The sequence below is a fragment of the Somniosus microcephalus genome, chromosome 13 (genome assembly GCF_052327205.1).
Source record: "Somniosus microcephalus isolate GS21.2 chromosome 13, FLI_Smic_1.0, whole genome shotgun sequence".
Classification (NCBI taxonomy): Eukaryota; Metazoa; Chordata; class Chondrichthyes; order Squaliformes; family Somniosidae; genus Somniosus; species Somniosus microcephalus.
In genome coordinates this window covers 16,826,704-16,848,088 of record NC_140999.1, presented here as the reverse complement: position 1 = coordinate 16,848,088, position 21,385 = coordinate 16,826,704, and the positions used below count along the sequence as shown (strand labels likewise).

The window sequence follows — 21,385 nt, the reverse complement described above, 5'->3', positions numbered from 1 at the left end:
GCAATTGTTAGGATTAATTAATTTGCAGTAATCCAACAAGGCCAGGAGTGTGTTAGCGAGAAGTGAAGGGAAATTAAATCGAACTGTAAGTAGCATCGCGGTGAAAAGCCCAAATGTGCGGCGGTTGGGTCTGATTTTAAATGTGTTTTTGCTCCCGTCAAACCGTTTTCATGCCTAGTATTGCTACCAAAAAAAAAAGAGCAGTTTTAGATCCGAAGGCCAATGCAAGAAACCCGTGCTTCTCAAGTCAGGGCGCTAGACTCAGGACAGTGCCTGAATCACAGAAAATCAGATTCTGCATTTTATTGGACATTGCAAAAAAAAGGTGTTTCTATTAATGGAGCCGTATGGCTACATGGCGAGATTTTCAAGGAAGCTTCTGAGTAAGTCAGCTCTGAAAGATATGTTCAAATCTCAGCCTTTAGTTCCCCCGGGCTAACATGGCAGCAGAGGGACTGCACTTCATGTCTGTTTTTGAAGAAAATTTTAATTTGGAGGAGCATGTGTGGCCTCTGACCCATTTGGAGCAATTTTGACTTTGGGAGATATCGGATCAGCCACTCGTTATGCACCTCTCCCGATTTTTATTCGGGAAATGAATACCCACGCCCCTGATAGGGTAGAAGCATCTGAAATGGCACCACTTCAGAAAACTGTTAATGAAATGATTCAGCAGATCCCGATCAATGCTCCCATTAATTTTTTTTGGGTGCGTGGCCCATTCAAATTACCGTGCATGCGCGGTTTTTGCCATGAGAACTTGAGTATTGTGTGCAGTTTTGGTCGCCTTATCTGAGGAAGGATGTTCTTGCCCTGGAGAGAGTGCAGCGAAGATTCACCAGACTGATACCTGGGATGGCAGGAATGGCGTATGAGGAGAGATTGGGTCGATTAGGCTTATATTCGCTAGAGTTTAGAAGAATGAGAGGGGATCTCATTGAAACGTATAAAATTCTAATAGGACTAGACAGACTAGATGCAGGAAGGATGTTCCCGATGGTGGGGGAGTCCAGAACCAGGGGTCACAGTCTAAGGATAAGGGGTAAGCCATTTAGGAATGAGATGAGGAGGAATTCTTCACCCAGAGAGTGGTGAACCTGTGGAATTCTCTGCCACAGAAGGCAGTTGAGGCCAATTCATTAAATATATTCAAGAAGGAGTTGGATATATTTCTTGAGGCTAAAGGGATCAAGGGATATGGGGAGAAAGCAGGGACAGGGTGCTGAATTTGGATGATTAGCCATGATCTCATTAAATGGCGGAGCGGGCTCAAGGGGCCAAATGGCCTACTCCTGCTCCTATCTTCTATGTTTCTATGTTTCTAGAACACTGTGGAGATGGCTGCGCGGGACCTGCTGATCACCGCGCAGCCAAAGGGAACATTGCTCCCAATCTATTGCCATTTTGGATTTTATTGAGTGAACATGTTGCTAATGGTAAAAGCCTAGACAACAGCAACAACAATTCCTCGCATTTATATAGCGCCTTTAACATAGTAAAACGTCCCAAGGCGCTTTACTGGAACGTTAGTGCACAAAATTTCACACCGAGCCACATAAGGAGATAGTAGGGCAGGTGAAAGAGGTAGGTTTTAAGGAGCGTCTTAACAAAGGAGAGCAAATTTTGAAATTTTGCTTCCAATTCCCGAGGCCAAATCATTAATGTAAATTGTGAACAACAGTGGTCTCAGCACCGATCCCTGTGGAACACCACCTCCTTTTTGCCAGTGTAAGTAGCTACCCTTAACCCCTACTCTCTCTTTTCTGTTTTGTAGCCAGCTTGCTATCCATTCTGCTACCTGTCCCCTGACTCCACATGCTCTGACCTTAGTCATGAGTCTCCTATGGAGTACCTTATCGAGCGTGTAATGTATATACCTTTAAGGGGGGAACTACTTTTTACAGCTCATGTATACTGTAGTACCGGCAGTGACCACACCTGTATATAGCACTGAGTAGTAATCTGTACAGTTCAGTTCCAGAGTGAGCCACGTTGAGTAAGCACCTTAAATACCTGCCCCTATACCTCCCCCCTTCCCACTGTCCAGGGCCCCAAACACCCCTTCCAGGTGAAACAGCAATTTACTTGTACTTCTTGCAATCTAGTATACTGTATTCGCTGCTCACGATGCGGTCTCCTCTACATTGGGGAGACCAAACACAGATTGGGTGACCGCTTTGCGGAACACCTCCGTTCAGTCCGTAAGGGTGACCCCGAGCTTCCGGTCGCCTGTCATTTTAATTCACCGCTCCATTCCCACTCGGACCTCACCGTCCTTGGCCTCTTGTATTGTTCCACGGAAGCTCAACGTAAACTCGAGGAACAGCACCTCATCTTCTGATTAGGCACTCTGCAGCCTTCCGGACTCAATATCGAGTTCAACAATTTCAGATCATAAGCTCGGCCCCCATTTCATTTTTTCTTGTAATTTTTCCACTCCTTTCCACCCCCCCTTTCCTTTTGTTTCTCTCTCACACCTGGCAGCTATCTTTTGCCCTGCCAGTACACTTTACACCTAATCTCAGCCTATTACCATCTCGTCTAGCTTCTAATCTCTTTTACTTCTTTTGTTTCTTTTATTCTTTTGTCCGATCGCAGCCCTGCCTTCGATCCAGTTTCTTTTCGTTCCAGTTTTGAAGAAGGGTTCGACCCGAAACATCAACTCAAATTTCTCTCCACGGATGTTGCCTGACCTGCTGAGTTTTTCCAGCATTTTCTGTTGTTATTTCGGATTTCCAACATCTGCAGTATTTTGCTATCGTTGAGTAAACACCTGTTGTACTGTTCTCCTGCAGTCTGTGTCTTACTACTGACGGACACAACAGAGCGCAGTAAAAATGTTCCACGGCGCTTCTCTTAGGCAGTCCCTCGGAACCGAGGATGACTTGCTTCCACATTAAAAATGAGCTCTCAGGTGACTGATGAGTCCAATGCGGGACCTACAGTCTCTGTCACAGGTGGGGCAGACGGTGGTTGAAGGGGCGGGTGGGTGGGGTGCTTGGGTTGACGTGCACTCCTTCCGCTGTTTGTGCTTGGCTTCCACTTGCTCCTGGCGAAGAGACTCGAAGTGTTCGCCGCCTTCCCGGATGCTTCTCCTCCACTTCACGCTTCACGGGAACGTTATCAAATAAAATTTGACACCGAGCCACATAAAGAGACATTAGGGCAGGTGGCCCAAGGCTTGGTCACAGAGGTAGGTTTTAAGCAGCGTCTTAAAGGAGGGGAGACTTGTTAAACGCACCTCCGTCTGCTGAAAGAAAGGCTGGAGAGTGAGCGGCTCTATTATTTATTGACTCTCTGTTTAGCCATTACTCCCTGGCACTGCACTCAAAAGTAATGGCTCTCGTCTCAGAATGTGCCAAAAGGTACATTATAACCTCATTTAAATATTTACATTGTGCTGCTCTGTGGCAGGGGCACTTCTAAAATAGCACAATCCCCAGATTGCCTGGAACAATTGGGCAAGTGAAAAGGTGCTAAAGCGTTACATTGAAACAAAGGTGAAATCATTGCTGTGAGTGAGCGGACAGTTGTTGCAGTTCCTGGGTTGTCTAGGTTACGGAGCATGTTGTAATCAATGGTGTGCATTCAGTGATAAATTGATGAAGATGGGTCGTGTGTGGGGGCTCCACAATTCTCAGTAAGCTTATCCAGTGATTGGCTGAGCTGTGTAGACTAGGGAAGCTACCCCCCTCAACCACCGCCCCCCCCCCCGCAAGTTTGATCCCCGGTATATGCTGAGTTAGCTGACCTCAGCTGGGGCAATGGTGGGTGTGCCAACAATGAGAACCGGCAGGATATTTTACCTTGGGGAGCATCACACCCAAACTCAATCCTGTCCTGACCTGATGCGCATGTGTGTGTGTGTGTGTGCGTGCGTACACATACAAAAGCGCTCTACTCGGAGCTCCGACACGGCAAGATAGCCCCAGCTGGGCAGAGGAAATGCTTCAAGGACACCCTCAAAGCCTCCTTGAAAAAGTGCAACATCCCCACCGACACCTGGGAATCCCTGGCCCAAGACCACACAAAGTGGAGGAGAAGCATCCGGGAAGGCGCCGAATACCTCGAGTCTCTTCACCGGCAGCAAGCGGAAGCCAAGCGCAAACAGTGGAAGGAGCACACGTCAACCCAAGCACCCCACCCACCCGCCCCTTCAACCACCGTCTGCCCCACCTGTGACAGAGACTGTAGGTCCCGCATTGGACTCATCAGTCACCTGAGAACTCATTTTTTATGTGGAAGCAAGTCATCTTCGGTTCCGAGGGGCTGCCTAAGAAGAAGAACACAAACAACACCCACACTGCTGGATAGTGTCAATTTTAACTCCGGGTGGAATCCCCGCTCAGGCCAGAGTTAAAATTGCAGTCGGGTCTCAATGACATCATCGGGCCGCAACATGCATATGTAAAGAAGGACCCTGTTGGCTCCGGGCGTGTGTCCTTGCTGCCTGCTCAGGAGAGCAGGTTAAAATTGCAGATGTGATCATGGCGGCTTTCGGACGGGTAAGAGCCAGGGCGATTTTAACTGCCCACCCGCCAGGGTTCTGCTGAGCGAGTAAGGTTAAAATCGCCCCGTGGGAACTCGTGCCTGATTTTTCTCCTCCCTAGCTCAGGCAGCTAAGGCACTAATATAGCGCACTAGTGCCACCTTGATTCTGATTAACTCATTCAGTACTGACCCTCCTCCAGCTTTTTTTTCCGCTTTTCAGGTGCCCAGTGTCAGCATTAAGCACGATAGACGAAACTCCCCCAAAACTAGGGTTGCGAAGGGGTGGAAAGTTTCCGGTAAATTTCTGGGAAATTTCTGGAAATTTTCCACGGGAAGTTTAGCTTGGGAATTTTGGGAATTTTGCCCAAAAAAGCACATGCTAGCATAATTTTTTTTTGTATTTCTTTCATTTTTTTTCACAGGTCCTCTCTTAAAATTACTAACAGAGATGGAATCTTAATTATTAAGGAATTTCTTAATCAATATATGTTTATCTTCTTACTTGGCTTGTTTTAATAATTACAAGTTTTGTGTGTGACTGTGAACAAATGTGTCCTGACTGGTTGGATGAGTGGATGAGCGATTAGCTCCCTCTATTGGTGATGTAGCATGGTGCGTGCACAGGTCATGCTTCCATCACATGGAGCATCAGGAAAAATTTACTCACCCTGTTGCAATCGTGCTGATCGACCGCAGTTCGACACAGAGACGAATGCCCTTTTATTTCTCTGCATAGAACAATGCCACGTTTACCATCGGATGTGTGGAAGCATTTTACCCCAGGCATTAAAGATGGAAAGACTGTGTACATGTGCAATCACTGTACAAAGCCATATGTAAAGACTGCCACAAAGATGCAACAGCATTTATTCAAATGCAACAACTTCACTCAAAGCTCACAGCAGTCAGCCCAGAGTTCCTCTGTTTCCATTCAAGAAGATGATGGTTCACATTCAGCATCAGGCTCCTTATCATCAGCAACTCCTGGCCCGCTTGGAAGGTTCTTTGATACAATGGATATCCATAGCCAGAAGAATGCAGATGCGTGCCTTGCTCGAGCTGTATATGCGACAGGCTCACCCCTCATGCTCACAGCCAATGTGTACTGGAAGAGATTTTTCAATGTTATTCGCCCTGCATACTGTCCTCCCACCAGACATGCTTTGTCTACTTATTTGCTGGAGGCTGAGTATAATAGAGTCCAAGGAAAGCTCAAAGAAATGATAGAGATGGCAGACTGTGTTGCAGTTATCTCAGATGGGTGGTCAAATGTACGAGGGGAGGGCATCATAAACTACATCATCTCCACTCCTCTCCCAGTGTTCTTCAAGAGCACAGACACAAAGGACAACAGACAGACAGGCACATACATTGCTGATGAGCCGAAAGCAGTCATCAACGATCTTGGATCACAAAAGGTCTTTGCAGTAGTTACTGACAATGCTGCGAATATGAAGGCTGCTTGGGCTCAAGTGGAGGAGGCCTACCCTCATATTACGTCTGTTGGGTGCGCAGCTCATGGGCTCAACCTGCTCCTCAAGGACATCATGGGTTTGAGAACCATGAAAACACTGTACAAGAGAGCCAAGCAAGTATGTCAGGGGAAAACAGGTAGTTGCAGCAACCTACAACTCCAAGCAAACGACAAAGAACAAGAACACCACACTGAAGCTGCCCAGCAACACTAGATGGGGTGGCGTTGTCATAATGTACAACAGCCTTCTGGAGGGTAAGGAGTCGCTGCAAGAAATGGCATTATCCCAGTCTGGGGATATGGAAACCACCATCAAGAAAATACTGCTGGATGATGTGTTTTGGGAGAGTGGTTAGCAGCCTTAAACTACTCTCACCAGTAGCATCTGCAATTGCTCAGATTGTAGGAGATGATGCTGTCTTGCCAGATGTTCTCAGGCTTTTTGCTGATTTAAAAGAACAAATCAGCATTGCCCAACCCACATCCCTGCTGCTCAAAGCAGAGGAGAAGGCAATTGTTCAATTCATACAGACGCGTCAAGATTTTGTCTCAAGCCGATTCATGCTGCAGCATACATGCTGGACCCAAAGCATGTTGGGACACCAATTCTTTCTGGAGAACAGATCAACAGTGCTTACAGTGTGATTTCTACCCTCTCACGCCACCTCAATCTGAACATGGGCAAAGTTCTGGGAAGTCTGGCAAAGTTCTCTACCAAGCAAGGTCTTTGGAATGGGGACGGGATATGGGAATCATGCAGGCCTATCAGTGCACATACCTGGTGGAAGGGACTTTGTGCATCTGAGGCCCTGTCACCCATTGCATCGGTGATACTCCAAATCCCACCTTCATCAGCGGCCTCTGAACGAAACTGGTCACTTTTTGGGAATACGCATACAAAGGTGCGCAACAGGCTGACTAACAAGAGAGTGGAGAAACTGGTGGCTATCCGGGCGAACCTACAACTTATTGAGCCAGATATAGAAGTGTCCATCACACAGCTAGACAGTGACACAGAGGAGGAAATGGACACGTCAGAGCCAGAGTCAGAGAATCAGGAGGAGCAATGATGAGTAGAAGACTCAGAAGACTCATGAGTAGAAGATTCAAAGGGACAAAATAAGGACAAATTACAAGCTAAATAAGCTGACGCTCTTTTTATTTTATTTTAGATGGGTCTTTTTTGTGGGAGTTCAATAAAGTTCAAAATTATAATCGAAATAAAGTTTTGAAAGCGTTTTTATTTGTATGGAACAGTATGTCTACTTTGATGACAAAGATAATATAAGGGTCAGAGACAAAAACCATCAGTGTGCAAAAACACTCAAAATTCCCAAAGAAAGTTTCCTCTTTTAAAAATTCCCAGAATTTTGCAACCCTACCCAAAACTCACTTCACGTAGAACACTTGCAGCCAACAAATGGAGGAGACTTTCATTGCGCTAGTCTGGGTTGAATTCGCAGGTGGAATTCCCAATTTCAGCTGTGCCACTGTGAGGGAGCACCAGGCCATGTCCAGTTACACCCCCACGTAGAGGGACGGGGAATCAAGAGTCTCGACGATGCCACCTTCCACACCGGTGCTTCCGACATGTCTTCCTTTTTCCGCAACCGAGGATTCCCCTCTACCGTGGTCGACACGGCCCTCGACCGTGTCCGTTCTATCTCCCGCACTTCTGCCCTCACCCCTGCCCCTCCCTCCCGGAACCACGATAGGGTTCCCCTTGTCCTCACCTTTCACCCCACCAGCCTCCACATTCAACAGATCATCCTCCGCCATTTCCGCTACCTCCAAAGTGATCCCACCACCAAACACATCTTCCCCTCCCCTCCCCTTTCAGCATTCCGTAGGGACCGCTCCCTCCGAGACACCCTTGTCCACTCCTCTATCACCTCAAACAGCCCTTCCCCTTCGCCTGGCACCTTCCCGTGCAAGCGTAGGAGATGTAACACCTGCCCCTATACCTCCCCCCTTCCCACTGTCCAGGGCCCCAAACACCCCTTCCAGGTGAAACAGCGATTTACTTGTACTTCTTGCAATCTGGTATACTGTATTCGCTGCTCACGATGCGGTCTCCTCTACATTGGGGAGACCAAACGCAGATTGGGTGACCGCTTTGCGGAACACCTCCGTTCAGTCCGTAAGGGTGACCCCGAGCTTCCGGTCGCCTGTCATTTTAATTCACCGCCCCATTCCCACTCGGACCTCACCGTCCTTGGCCTCTTGCATTGTTCCACGGAAGCGCAGCGTAAACTCGAGGAACAGCAACTCATCTTCCGACTAGGCACTTTGCAGCCTTCCGGACTCAATATCGAGTTCAACAATTTCAGATCATAACCTCGGCCCCTATTACTTTTTTACTTATAATTTTTTCCACCCCTTTGCTTTGGGTCCTCCTTCCCCCCCCCCCTTTCCTTTTGTTTCTCTCTCTCACCTGGCAGCTGTCTTTTACCTGCCAGTACACTTCACACCTAATCTCAGCTGCCTTTTGTCTCCACGGGCCTATTACCATCTCGTCTGGCTTCGAATACCTTTTATTGTCTCTTTTGTTCGATCGCAGCCTTACCTTTGATCTATTTTCTTTTCTTTCCAGTTTTGAAGAAGGGTTTCGACCCGAAACGTCAACTCAAATTTCTCTCCACGGATGTTGCCTGACCTGCTGAGTTTTTCCAGCATTTTCTGTTGTTACTCATCAAGAGTCTCATTCGGTCAGCTGAGGCACAGCTCCTGTAGGCTGTATCAGTGCATCACTTCACTAGTGGAGGCATCACTGAAGCTTGTTTGCGACCCCTCAAGCTGTCTGTCGATGGGTGACCCTGGGATAACAGCAGAACAATAGCGGGAGTGCTAGCCTCGGGAGGACAATGGTGTGCACTGGTGGTATTACACAGAAACTGCCTATAAAGCACATGGGTCAATGGATTTTAAAATCTGAGGGGCGTGGGGGTGGGGAAGAATCACTCTGTGGCGAAATTGTAAATGCATTCACGAAGAATTCGTCTGCTTGGTATTTGCAAGAGAAATCGTAACCCGTTCTTTTTTGCAACACGTTTACGATTTTGTTCCGAAAGCTGACCAGAGGAAATCTTCTTGAAAGTATATTATTATTATTTCACTGCACGGAACAACCAGAGCAACTCTTTCTCCCTTTCTGGCTCGTGTTCCTCTGTAAGGTTAGCAGGTTTGCAATGCTCAAAGGGTTAATTAGTGCTACTCAAACTGGAGCCAGGATCAATGCCATGTGCAGTGTTTAATATGAAGCAACCTTTAAATTTTTTAAATCACTGGTGCTAGAAGGCTGGGGCAAGAACCTCCAGAGCCTAAATATTTTATGTATCATATTTCCTTTTATCTTTTATTCATGATGTTGTTCGTGTACTTCATCAGCAGAAGCCTCAGCAAAGGGGGATAGCGAATTGATTTCAGTGTAATTGAGCTTGCCGCCTGACACTTCCTATAGCGAGGGCTGCGGGGCGTCTGGGCAGACAGAGCTTTGTAGGTGGCGTGTGTCTCAGTTGTTCAAAAGCAGAAAGATCGAGATAGAGTCTGGCACCCCGTGAACAAAACTAACCCCTGGTCCAACAAATACAACAGAATGCTGCTCAATAATTTACAGAAGTCTTTTTAGTTCGGCTTTGTACAATTGCCAGTTTTCAAAGAAGAAAAATGTGAGTGCCTCAGATACAGAGGCAAGTGCCCAAGGCATTGCTGCAAGGCTGAATTTCTTTGGACTACCTAGGCTGTTATTGCTTTTAACATAAAGTTCTATACCAGCTTATTAAATATACATGGCATTTTTAAAACATTGCCCACAGTATTTTTCCGCTCGGTTATGTTTTATAATGGGTACTTACAAACAATGTAACACATTTAGTATGATCTGCAAATGTGTTCATCCTGCGTATAAATTCGCATGCACCTTTTGGGATCGAGGGACTCGTGTATCTCTGAATCTCTACACTAATACTGTTATGAACAATATTGTGAGTCTATTAAATCCCCTACCTCACCTCCACTTTTCTTGACCCCCTTCACTGTCTCTGATTTGCCACACTGCTTGTCCAACATCCAATACTGGATGAGCAAAAATTTCTTCCAACCAAATATTGGGAAGATTGAAGCCATTGTCTTTGGTGCCCGCCACAAACTCTGTTCCCTAGCAACAGACTACATTCCTCTCCCCTGCGATTGTCTGAGGCTGAACCAGGCTGTTCGCAACCTTGGTGTCGTGTTTGACCCCGGGATAAGCTTCCGACCGCATATCTGGTCCATCATCAAGACCGCCTACTTCCACCTCCGAAACACCGTCCGACTCCACCCTGCCTCAGCTCATCTGCTGCTGAAACTCTCATCCTTGCCTTTATTACCTCTAAACTTGACTATTCCAAAGCTCCCCTGGCTGGCCTTACGTTTTCCACCCTACAGAGTTCATCCAAAACTCTGCTGCCCGTATCCTAACTCGCACCAGGTCCCCGTTCACCTGTCAGCTGTGTTCACTGAGTTACATTGGCTCCCGGTCCAGCAACACCTCAATTTTAAAATTCTCATCCTTAGTTTCAAATCCCTCCATGGCCTCGCCCCTCCCTAACTTTGTGACCTCCTCCCTCCCTATCTCTGTGGCCTCCTCCAGCCCTACAACCCTCTGAGATCTCTGTGCTCCTCCAATTCAGGCCTCTTGCACATCTCCGATTTTAATCGCTTCACCATTGGCGGCCGCGCCTTCAGCTGCCTAGGCCCCAAGCTCTGAAATTCCCTCCCTAAACCTCTCCGCCTCTCTCTCCTCCTTTAAGACATTCCTTAAAACCTAGTACGATAGCAAAATACTGCAGATGCTGGAAATCCGAAATAACAACAGAAAATGCTGGAAAAACTCAGCAGGCCAGGCAACATCCGTGGAGAGAAATTAGAGTCGACGTTTCGGGTGAACCCTTTTTCATCGCAGCCCTGCCTTCGATTTATTTCATTTCCTTTCCAGTTTTGAAAAAGGGTTCACGCGAAACGTCGACTCTAATTTCTCTCCACGGATGTTGCCTGGCCTGCTGAGTTTTTCCAGCATTTTCTGTTGTTCCTTAAAACCTACCTCTTTGACCCTCTGTCCTGATACCTCCTTATGTGGCTCAGTGTCAAATTTTAGGGAGAATTAACTTGGAATCCAGTAGCCATTACTTGCATGCAGAACCTTAAATCCCCTTTGTAAAGTCTGTGGGTTGTATAGCGAAGTAATACACAGACTACCAGAGTAACTTTAACAGGACTTTACTATTCGAAGGTCAGGGCGAATCTGCCCAATAAATCCTTACCCAGCACTTATATACCGGTGTGGTCACTACCGGTATTACAGTATACAGAAGCCAAAATAAAGTAGTGCAACCCCTAAAATAGTTCTCTTAAAGGTGGACGGTTACATACAATAGTTCTCTTAAAGGTAGACGGTTACATACACTACAATCCTCCCTTTTTAGCTTACAACATACTTATTCCCCATTAAACATACATGTATTCAACTTCATGTAAAACAGTTTACAGATATAGTCTCTGCGGAAAACAGTTCACAGATTCAGTCTCTGCGGAAAACAGTTCACAGATTCAGTCTCGATGGAGGCGTCTCCTGCGCTTCTTGACTCAGTCCGGACAACGCCTCCGTGGTGTAGCAGTTCCCGGTGGTGTAGTCGGTTCACGTTGCGGAAGTGACTCGTCCAATAGTCCTTCCCTAACTTAACAGCTTGAACTCTGTAACTTCTGAACCAGCATTGCTGACTTTAAAAAAAAAACAATTGGATTGCCTTGGGAAGTTCCCCTACTTCCCAACTGATTTGGCTCCATTCTGAGGGACCACGTGTGTGATCTGGTAGAGGTGATAATGGTTCAGATGGTTATCATCTTCTGTTTCGTCTTTTCCTTTTCTGCTTCTTGGAGACTCTCTGGGCTCCCTTGTCAGCTGCCAGCTGTAACGCCACCATCTCCCTATGTTCCTTAGACTTTAAGTGATTCATCCTGATTTCTGCACTTTGGGAGTTTTCAGCACAAGCTGGGCAGACCAGGTCCTTGTAATATTCAGTGTCACTCAACAGGTCCTGGTAATATTCGGTGTCGTCCTGAGGTAGGCCAGCGAGAGGGTCTTCTATTTCCTCCTTACCCAGCTGGACGTTAGCCGGCTTTTGTTCCACATCCTGACATCTGTCCTGAAGATACTTCATCATGCGTTCAGATTCATCCCGCTTTTTCTGGGCTTCCTGCAAGTCTTTTACTAATGACCTCATTTGTGATTTCAATACTTCAACTTCATTCGGAGATTGATTGATCGGCCTATTCAATCCCTCTACTGAAGTAGCTGTTTCAGCATTCTGTTGTTCTACCTTGACGTGCGTCAGCGTACTTTCGGCATCCAAAGGCTGTTCTGCTGCAGTCTTCTCAGTCTGTGTTGCCACCTCAGCTCTTCCAATAACTTTTGAGAGCTCCGAACCCCTTCCCTTTGACGATTGAGGCTCGTGTTTATGTTTTTTCCATTGTAGAGTCTTATCCCTCAGCATATGAAGGAGTTGGCTGACTGTTGACTCTTCTGCCATCCTCCATTTCCCATTAGCTGCAGGGCTGTTTATAACCTTGTCCTGGGGCTCCTTTGCTGTTTCTACTTCGCCATCATCCGCAGCCCCCACCATTCGAATTTCCACAAATGAATTGTCCGGTGATGCTGCACCCAACTTCAGTAGGAGCTCGGAAGTCATGTCGACCAAATCAGCCTTATCTGCCTGCAACCTGCTACCAATCGCCTTCAGTTGCTGCACATCTTGTTCCACCAGATTAGAGCACGCACCTTCAGAAGCCGAATCAGCTTTGATTCGTTTGGCCTCCTCGCGCAGACGGTTTGTGTGTTCCTGCTCCCTTTTCTCCCTCAGCTGCTTCTGTTGTCTTTCCAGATTCTCCCATTCGGTGTCATAGAACTTTTTCATGGCTTTCATCTCTTGCTCGAGACGGCAACTCAATTGTTCTAATTGCTGTCGTAATCTGACATAAAGTTGAGTTCGAGCTCGGTGTTCCTCCGTAATGTATATGTCTGTAAACTGAACAGACCCAGAATTCTCTGTCAAACTATGTTGTTGTTGTTCAGTGGAATTCTGTTCTGAACTTTTGTTCTCCTCTGGAGCATAAGCATTTATGCACGCCTTCGTTTTTCCAACCTTAGTCAGCAAGTCCATTTTAGACTTGTCTTTCATACTTGGGCTGGTCTTATCGTCATCCGTTTCAGAGTCTGAGCTGATTGTCTGCCCCGAGTCCTCACTCGTTATTGCCTTTAGGTAGTGCCATTCCATGTCTATTTTCTTGATCCACTCCCATCCTAGAAGTGGTGGTCCTCCCTCAGGTAGTACATATAAGTCCATTCCTGGGTGTTCTTTGCCCCTGTCTCTCACCTTGACTCTTATCTTTCCCATGGGGTATACTTTATGCCCCGTGTATGTCTGCAATACGAACTTGGTATCTCTCAAGGGTATATGTGAGAATAGCCGGTTGTAATCCCTTCGATTTATGACTGATAGGGCTGATCCAGTGTCCAATTCCATTTTCACTTGGACTCCGGCTATTTTTAGCATGACCCAGATAGTTTGTAGGTCAGCTTCCTTACTCACATTGTGAATTCTCAGTTCCTGGCCGTTTGGGTCTGAATCCGAATTCTGTTTGTCTGAACTCTTCTCAGCCACCTTGTGTACTTTGTTGTACTTTTCCTGTGATGGCTTTTTTTGGTTGTTGGTCTTCTTCCCTGACCGGCATACTTTAGCGATGTGACCCAGTTTGCCACATTTTCGACATTCCTGGTTTTTAAACCAGCATTGGTTCTGGTCATGTGTTGTCTTTCCACAGCGATAACATTTCGTTGTACCCGAAGTAATTTGATCCACACGGAGTACCGCTGCCTTTAGCTGCATTTCCGCAGTTCCTTTCGCTGCGGCTTCGTGTGATGCTGCAATAAGGACAGCCCTATCAAGTGTAAGGTCGTTCTCTTCGAGCAGTCGCTTTTGCGTTCCTTCCTTCGACAACCCGCACACGAACTTGTCTCGCAATGCCTCTGTCAGATTTCCTCCAAACTGGCAGTATTTCGCTAATCTACGCAGTTCGACCAAGTATTCCGCGTTGCTTTCCTCTTTCCGTTGCGTTCTCGCATAAAATTTGAATCGTTCCGCCAACATCAACGGTGTGGGGTTCAAATGATCCTTCAGGACAGCAACAATATTAGTGAAAGTCTGATCCGCCGGTTTAGCTGGTGATAGAAGATGCTTCAATAGGCCGTATGTCTTCGCCCCCATCGCGTTTAGCAAGGTTATAGCTTTATCATCATCTTCTATTTTATTGGCCTCACAATATATCTCGATACGTTCTACGTACGTGGCCCAATCTTCCACCTCGGCATCGAAGTTGTTGATGTTACCATGCTTAGGCATCTTCACTATCTCTCACTATCTTTCTGCGAACAACAGAATTTCTCTTTAACTTTTTAACTTTTTCTCTTTTTTTTTCAAAAATGGCAGTTTCCCGCGCTTGTCTTCTTCCCCGCCTACTGGCAAAATGGCGGTTTCCCGCGCTTGTCTTCTTCTGGTGGGAGGGTAAGCTTTGCCCTCGGGCGCCGACCGCTGGTTTACGGGGTTTGCGGTCTGTGCGCCGGCTTCAGTTTATTCTGAAGCGCGCGCTAGAAAAGCCGATCGCGTTCCTTGTTCCCCCCCCTTCTTTTCGGCAGGGGCAACCGGCGCTGGGGACAACCAGTTGGCGTCGGACAGATCCAGCTCCTGGTCCTTCACGGCAGCTGCTGCAAGCCGCTGGCCGGAACCTCGCTCGGTCTCTCTCTCGGGCTCTGTCTCTCTCGCTCGCTCTTTCTCGGGCTCTGTCTCTCCCGCTTGCGCGGCTCTCGCTCGCTCTCTCTCGGGCTCCCAATCGCGCCTCCCAGCCCTCTCACAGTCCGTGTTTCCCTCCCCAGCTGCGGCTGAGTTCTCCACGATTTATTTATTTTTATCTTCCCGCGCCTTACGATCCCGGTCGCAGCGCCTCGTGGCCTCGATCACTGTCCAGCCTTTTTCACCCCAATCGCGCCTCCCAGCTTCTCGCAGTCCGGTGCTTTCCTCCCCGGCTGCGGCTGAGTTCTCCGTGGCTTATTTATTTTTATATCTTCCCGCGCCTTACGATCCCGGTCGCAGCGCCTCGTGGTCGCGGTAGTTGTCCAGCCTTTTTCGCCGTCGCGGTCTAGCCGTCTCACAACGCTCCCCAGCCCACTTGTACCGCGGCTTCCGTGCTCCACGCTGCCCCGTCTCAGCGCCTCTGGGCCCGACTTCTGTTCGGCTCCTTTCCCCCTCGACCGTGGTCGAGTTCACTGCCCTTATCCTCCGTTTATTTTTTTTTTCTATTTTCCCTTTACTCACAGTCACCGTGGCCGACTTGCTTCTCGTGCTGATCGGCTCACTCCCCACCGTGGCAGAAGGGACAATCAGTGCCTGTTGCTGATGGAAGGCTTCGTGTTTGAAGTCTTCCTTCCTTCTTGCTCTGCAGACTCGAGTTTTCTCTCAGCAAAACGACGAGGGCGGTTGCCTCTTCTCGACGCTCGTTAACTGTTTCAGAAGTATTGTTGCCGCAGGGTACGATCGAACTCGTCGCCACTGTAAAGTCTGTGGGTTGTATAGCGAAGTAATACACAGACTACCAGAGTAACTTTAACAGGACTTTACTATTCGAAGGTCAGGGCGAATCTGCCCAATAAATCCTTACCCAGCACTTATATACCGGTGTGGTCACTACCGGTATTACAGTATACAGAAGCCAAAATAAAGTAGTGCAACCCCTAAAATAGTTCTCTTAAAGGTGGACGGTTACATACAATAGTTCTCTTAAAGGTAGACGGTTACATACACTACACCCTTCCTCCACTTACAGGGTGATAGCACCACATCACATCTCTTATGCCCGCTGTCCGATGCCACCTGGGAGGCCGCCCTCAATTGCTTGCCTTTACCCAATACGCTCAATCTTTTTTGCAGGAGAGGCTTATGTACAATGCCTGTGAGATGCAGGGCACTGGAGGGCGTATCTCCAATATCAAACAACTCCCCTCCTATTAAGGGCAGGGCATGAAGCTGCTGGGGAAGTTCTCTGCTCTAGCCGAGGGAGATGATAAGATGGGTGGCACAATGCCAGCCCCAGGCTAGTGAGTGCACACTTATACACTTGCGTGGCATTCCAATGAATCAGCACATACCCACAAGACTCCACATTCATCCCTGTCTACTTGATGAATTATGTTCATCAATTCTTAGTGTCAGTAGAATGGCGTCGGCTGGAATAGACCTGCCTGAGGCTGCCATATTGTCAGGACCACAGCACGTGCCAAGCATCCGGGTTTCCCCCTCAGAGCACCATGCAGATGAAACACAGGGGGCGACACCAGGCTGCCCAGGCATAAGGTCCAGAGGCGCAGCCAGCAGTTGCTCCCTCCCAAGAGCAAGCTGCCATGAGAGGAGGCCCACCTCATTTCCATGTTACATTCACCACCTCTCGTGATATCGGTACCTAGGAGAAGTGCCACAATAGGAGAAATAAAGGTGATGTAAGAAAACTACTAGGCACTTGGTCTAAGCGTTAAACAAAGCTTTAATCAACTGTTTTACAACATGGAGGTCTAGTTGTGTCCTTCACTAGTTCCTGTTAAGAATGTCCTGCGCAAGCTGGGCCAGTGCCCTAGACTGAAGCAGCTAAAATAAGCAGTGTACATATTCCTTAACTAACTAACTAACTACTCAAGGGAGACTCCCAGTAAAGTTCAATTTTGAATCTCTTGAGACCATCAGGACCCTTGATTTATAGTGACTGAATAAATCAAATCAAATGTTTTTATTCTAGAGGATCCCAGGATTTTTAACCAGTGTTTTGGCGATTGCATTCAATTTTTTCCATGAAATGTAAAACAAAAATTTCCTTGTTCATAATTCCATGAGTGAATTCCATAATTCCATGGCGCCAATGAAGATGGCTGCTGTCCTTGCGGGCTGCGTGCGTACCAGGCAGCTAAGTGTCCTTTGCTGATTGGTGCGCTCGGCTCGTTAAGAAAAAAGCATTTCACTGACTGAATTTCACTTGTTGTATTTGTTTATGTGACAAATAAAATTGAAATTGAATCTCACTTTTTGGATGCCCACCATCACTACTGCACCCCCCCCCTCCCCCACCCCCACCCCCATGTTCCTCCATCCTTGCTCAGCAGGGGATGATGTTAGGCCAATCTATATCAGGTTCAGGTATCAATCGATACAGCGAGACTGACTGTCTCACATCTATCCTCAGTCACTTGGACACCAGGCAGTGTTTTCTTCATAGCTTCAAGGTCTCCCGAGGCTTTTCGCCAATGATTGCCTGTTGGAGCCTGGGCCCATTCTGGAACACGCCTCCTGGTTCCACACAGCATGAGCTGAAGAACTTCCTCGCTGAAAAAAAATCACATGGTGGGTGAGGTGAGAGACACAGTACACAGATGGCTGGATCCACTAGGATATTGGAGTCAGGGAAACTGTAAAGCTTTGTCAGAAGCAGATTTTGGGAAGACTGAATTCTCGTTGTCTGCAGTTGTGATTAAATTTTTTAAATCAATATTCTAAAGCCAGTCCAATTAACCCTTTCAGTGTCACATCCCAGCAAAAATACATTTTCAAAATACGTTTATTATCTAGTATACTGTGCATTAATCTAGAGTTACATGCAGCATCTGTTACTTGATGGAGAGTGTCCAGCAAACATGTAACACAATAGTTCCGCGCTATTTAAAAAAAAACATTTAAAAAAAATAAACTAAAAAATGTAAACGATTTAATATTTCAATTTTGACACTCAATCATTTTCTGGTTGTAGACAATTTAATTCTGGGGATTTTTTTGTCATCCCTCTGTCCGAGGGCGGCCAACTCTGGTTGGATGTAGTCCTGGAGGTTTCATCACATGACCTGCCGCCCCGCCCAATCAAACATCCTAGTTCTCCCCTCATCAGCTAGTTCACTGAGCGTTGGCTCAGGGGGTCGCACTCTTGCTCTCTGAGTCAGAAGGGTGTGGGCTTCAAAGTCCCACTCCAGAGAGTTGAGCACAAAAATCTAGGTTGACACTCCAGTGCGGTACTGAGGGAGTGCTGCACTGTCGGAGGTGCCATCTTTCTGATGAGACGTTAAACCGAGGCCCCGTTTGCTCTCTCAGGTGGACATAAAAGATCCCATGGCACTATTTTGAAGAAGAGCAGGGGAGTTATCCCTGGTGTCCTGGTCCATATTTATCCCTCAATCAACATCACTGAAACAGATTATCTGGTCATTACCACATTGCTGTTTGTGGGAGCTTGCTGTGCGCAAATTGGCTGCTGTGTTTCCTACATTACAACAGTGACTGCACTCCAAAAAAGTACTTCATTGGCTGTAAAGCACTTTGAGACACCCGGAGGTCATGAAACGCGCTATATAAATGCAACCTTTCTTTCTTATAAATTAAAGTGTTCAAAAAAAAATGTAACTTTTTTTTTAAAGCCCCTATTGTTTTTATCCTAGGTTACTCGCATCTTTAATTCCTAGAGATGCCAGGATAACCCTGGAGGCTTGGCAACCCTACACTGTCCTTAAAAAAAGTTTTTTTTTGTCTCTTACCAGTTTTTTGCTTTCTTAAAGGCAATGGGGGCGGAATTGGATAGTGTTGGACTACTGGCACGTGTTTGGTGCAGTGAACAATCTCTCACTGCACCAAAACGGGTAGGCCTGAGGCACACTCGATATTGGGCCATACATGGGCATTCCCGAATTTCTAGGCCATTATGTCCAGATAGATCCATGAGTTGCCTGAATGTCATGAATCTGTACTGTTCCAGTCATGCAGTGGGTGAGTGACCTCAGCTGTATTGATGTTAAAAATATTGTTAAATGAAATAAGTTGAGGTTCTGCCTTACATTTATGTACGGAGCTGTGTTTGAATGCTGGAGTTGCCCGTGGCGATACTGTCAGCGGGCACGTTGACAGTTCTGGTGCATGCTGCTGAGGCGGTGGAGGAGTGTGGGCCTGCAGCCTGGGGCTGTAGTTTAGCAGCTCAGCTATTCTATTGTTGCTGTTCAGTTCTTACATCAGGTCAAGATAGAAAGATGCTGCAAGATAGTCGGTGATGACACGTGGTGTCAGGGCTGATGAGTAGTGACTTTGGATGAAGTGTGCAAAAGTCTTGCATTCATTTGCATTATTTCCACTAAATCTCCAGATGTTTAACATTATTGAAGTGTTCCTGTGCTAATTTTATAGCATTACTGTTTTATTTCTGTTATTTTTTTTATCCAAAATTTGACTGTAGAGGATGAATGATAGCAGCAGTGTGAAACCAGGTCATGTCAAGCAATGTTTGGTTAATGATCAGTTTTAACATTTTTGGGTTCTACTTGAGTTCAGGTCAGTGGTGGCTGGTGACCTTTTTGATAGATAGCTGTGCATGCCTAACCAAGCCAGTGTGTTACCATGGCAATGGGCCCTCCCTGTAGAACCCCACTACTCACCTTATAAGCTGTGCTTCCTGATTTACGAGTGATTTATATGGGTACCAATACTACATAATGGGAAACATATTGGGCCGGATATTCCGATCCCTACGGGTGGGTTCGCGCTGTGCTGAAAACCGGCATTTCCAATCTGTCAAGAAAGCTCGGGAGCAGGGCCTCTGTGGGCGGAGAGTTCTGCTTTTTGGAGACCCTCTGCCCGCAGAAAACCCTTACAATTCTTATGCCTGGTAAAAGCAGGTGTAAGGCCTACTTTTAGCACCCCGGCAAAGTTAGCGCCCCAAAGGGGGTGCAACTCAATTTTTCCCCTAAGACTCTTTTGCGCCAATCTCTAGAGCTCGTGAGCACAAAATTCTAGGTGCCTGACAAGCTGCCTCTGGTAGATCTTGCATCCCCTGCAAACCAGAGAGTGTGTCTCCACCTGCCCAAGATCTAGGTAAGAAATAGGGAGACCCAGGGATTGAACAGGGAGCTCTTGCCGCTGTATGCTGGCTTAATGTCGCCATGTGATTCTCCTTCTCTTCCAGTCAGAGGACTGAATTTACACTCTATCAGACTAAGGCTCAGGTTATAAGCCAATAGACAATTTATTTAACATGGAATAGGTAAGGGCACAGTGTTGAGTGCCAAACACTGTACTTAGTCATTTGCAAACTTTGCCATCCTTCACGATGTGTATCAAAAACAATAAACACTCCTCTCCCTGAACTACCTTGCAACATACATTAAACCTTGAAAATGGATGCTCACTTTTTAACTGGTGAAATATGGTCAAGGAGTCAAACCAGCCTGCTCGCTCCGCTGGCTACAGACTGACTGATGAGCTAAGTGCAGTTAGCTCAATATAAATATGTAGTTCGAAATCCCTGGGCACATAATTGTATGTTAAAAGGACTCGAGCCAATTATTGACCCTGGCACTTCTCACAGGTCACAGGCACAACTATTAATCAAAACCACTACCTCTCGGTTGGCCTGAGTCATTGATCCGAGTCAGATACCTTGACCGACCTGTTACAAGATCCTGTAAAGATATGTCAGAAGAAAAGATCTTAACACACTCATAACCGTTCAAACAATGCTTTAAAAAAAAAGGACACCAGCATAGGATATAATCCTCTGAATTTCTGCATGCAATATTTAATTGTCAACAGATTGATAGTGATTACTTTATATTCAGTCGATACTAGCATACTAATTTCTGTTTGACAGAAACCAAAATTCAAATGCACAATAATAACTCCACACCTAAAACTATGTTTCTTTACCTTGCAGAAACAGCTAACAGAAGTATTAATTTTGTTTGTATCCATCAATAGATTTTTTTTTAAATGGTGTCACAATAGGCATAGGTAGTCCTATAAAAATGGATATTACACTGGCGCTATCAGAGATCAGATCTATCCATTTTATAAAATAAGTTTCATTAACAAACTGTACAGTTTCCTGGCCACGTGGCTGAGGCTATTGGATACCCTGGGCACAGTGAATGGAAGAAAATCAGACAGGAAGGAGTGCACATCCTTAATGGAGCCCACCTAATTATTCCTCCATTCATTTAAATGGATGTAAAATTGAGGTGGGGATCCCTTACTAGAGTGCACTCCTCCCCGTCCAATTTTCCTGTATTCACTGCACACCAGAGATGGGATTCCCCCACATCCCCTCCCCACTCCACGCCCAGGTAGTCCTCCAAGCCTGCCCGAGTTACTCTGGAAAACCCTCCCCCGCCCACCTCCACGAACGGAACCTCGCCAACTGTAGGGGAGATGGCAAGGAAGATTTTCCCAACATTTTTCCTGGTGTAGCTTGGGCCAACTCATTTATTAGTGTTGATACTGAAAGCCAAGGAGGACGTGTGTGTGTGTGTGTGTGTGTGTG

General features: G+C 46.6%; 2 long non-coding RNA genes across 2 annotated transcripts in view; both read right to left on the bottom strand.

Annotated features, from left to right (window-relative positions):
• The window catches only part of LOC147108094 (uncharacterized), an 88,114-nt gene extending 79,293 nt beyond the window's left edge, over positions 1-8,821 (bottom strand). Inside the window, exon 1 of the long non-coding RNA XR_015080701.1 lies at positions 8,532-8,821. This is a non-coding gene — a long non-coding RNA (uncharacterized LOC147108094). The remainder of the gene's footprint in view (positions 1-8,531) is intronic.
• A 6,526-nt stretch (positions 8,822-15,347) lies between these two features.
• The window catches only part of LOC147108093 (uncharacterized), an 89,715-nt gene continuing 83,677 nt past the window's right edge, over positions 15,348-21,385 (bottom strand). The window contains exon 3 of the long non-coding RNA XR_015080517.1: positions 15,348-17,421. This is a non-coding gene — a long non-coding RNA (uncharacterized LOC147108093). The remainder of the gene's footprint in view (positions 17,422-21,385) is intronic.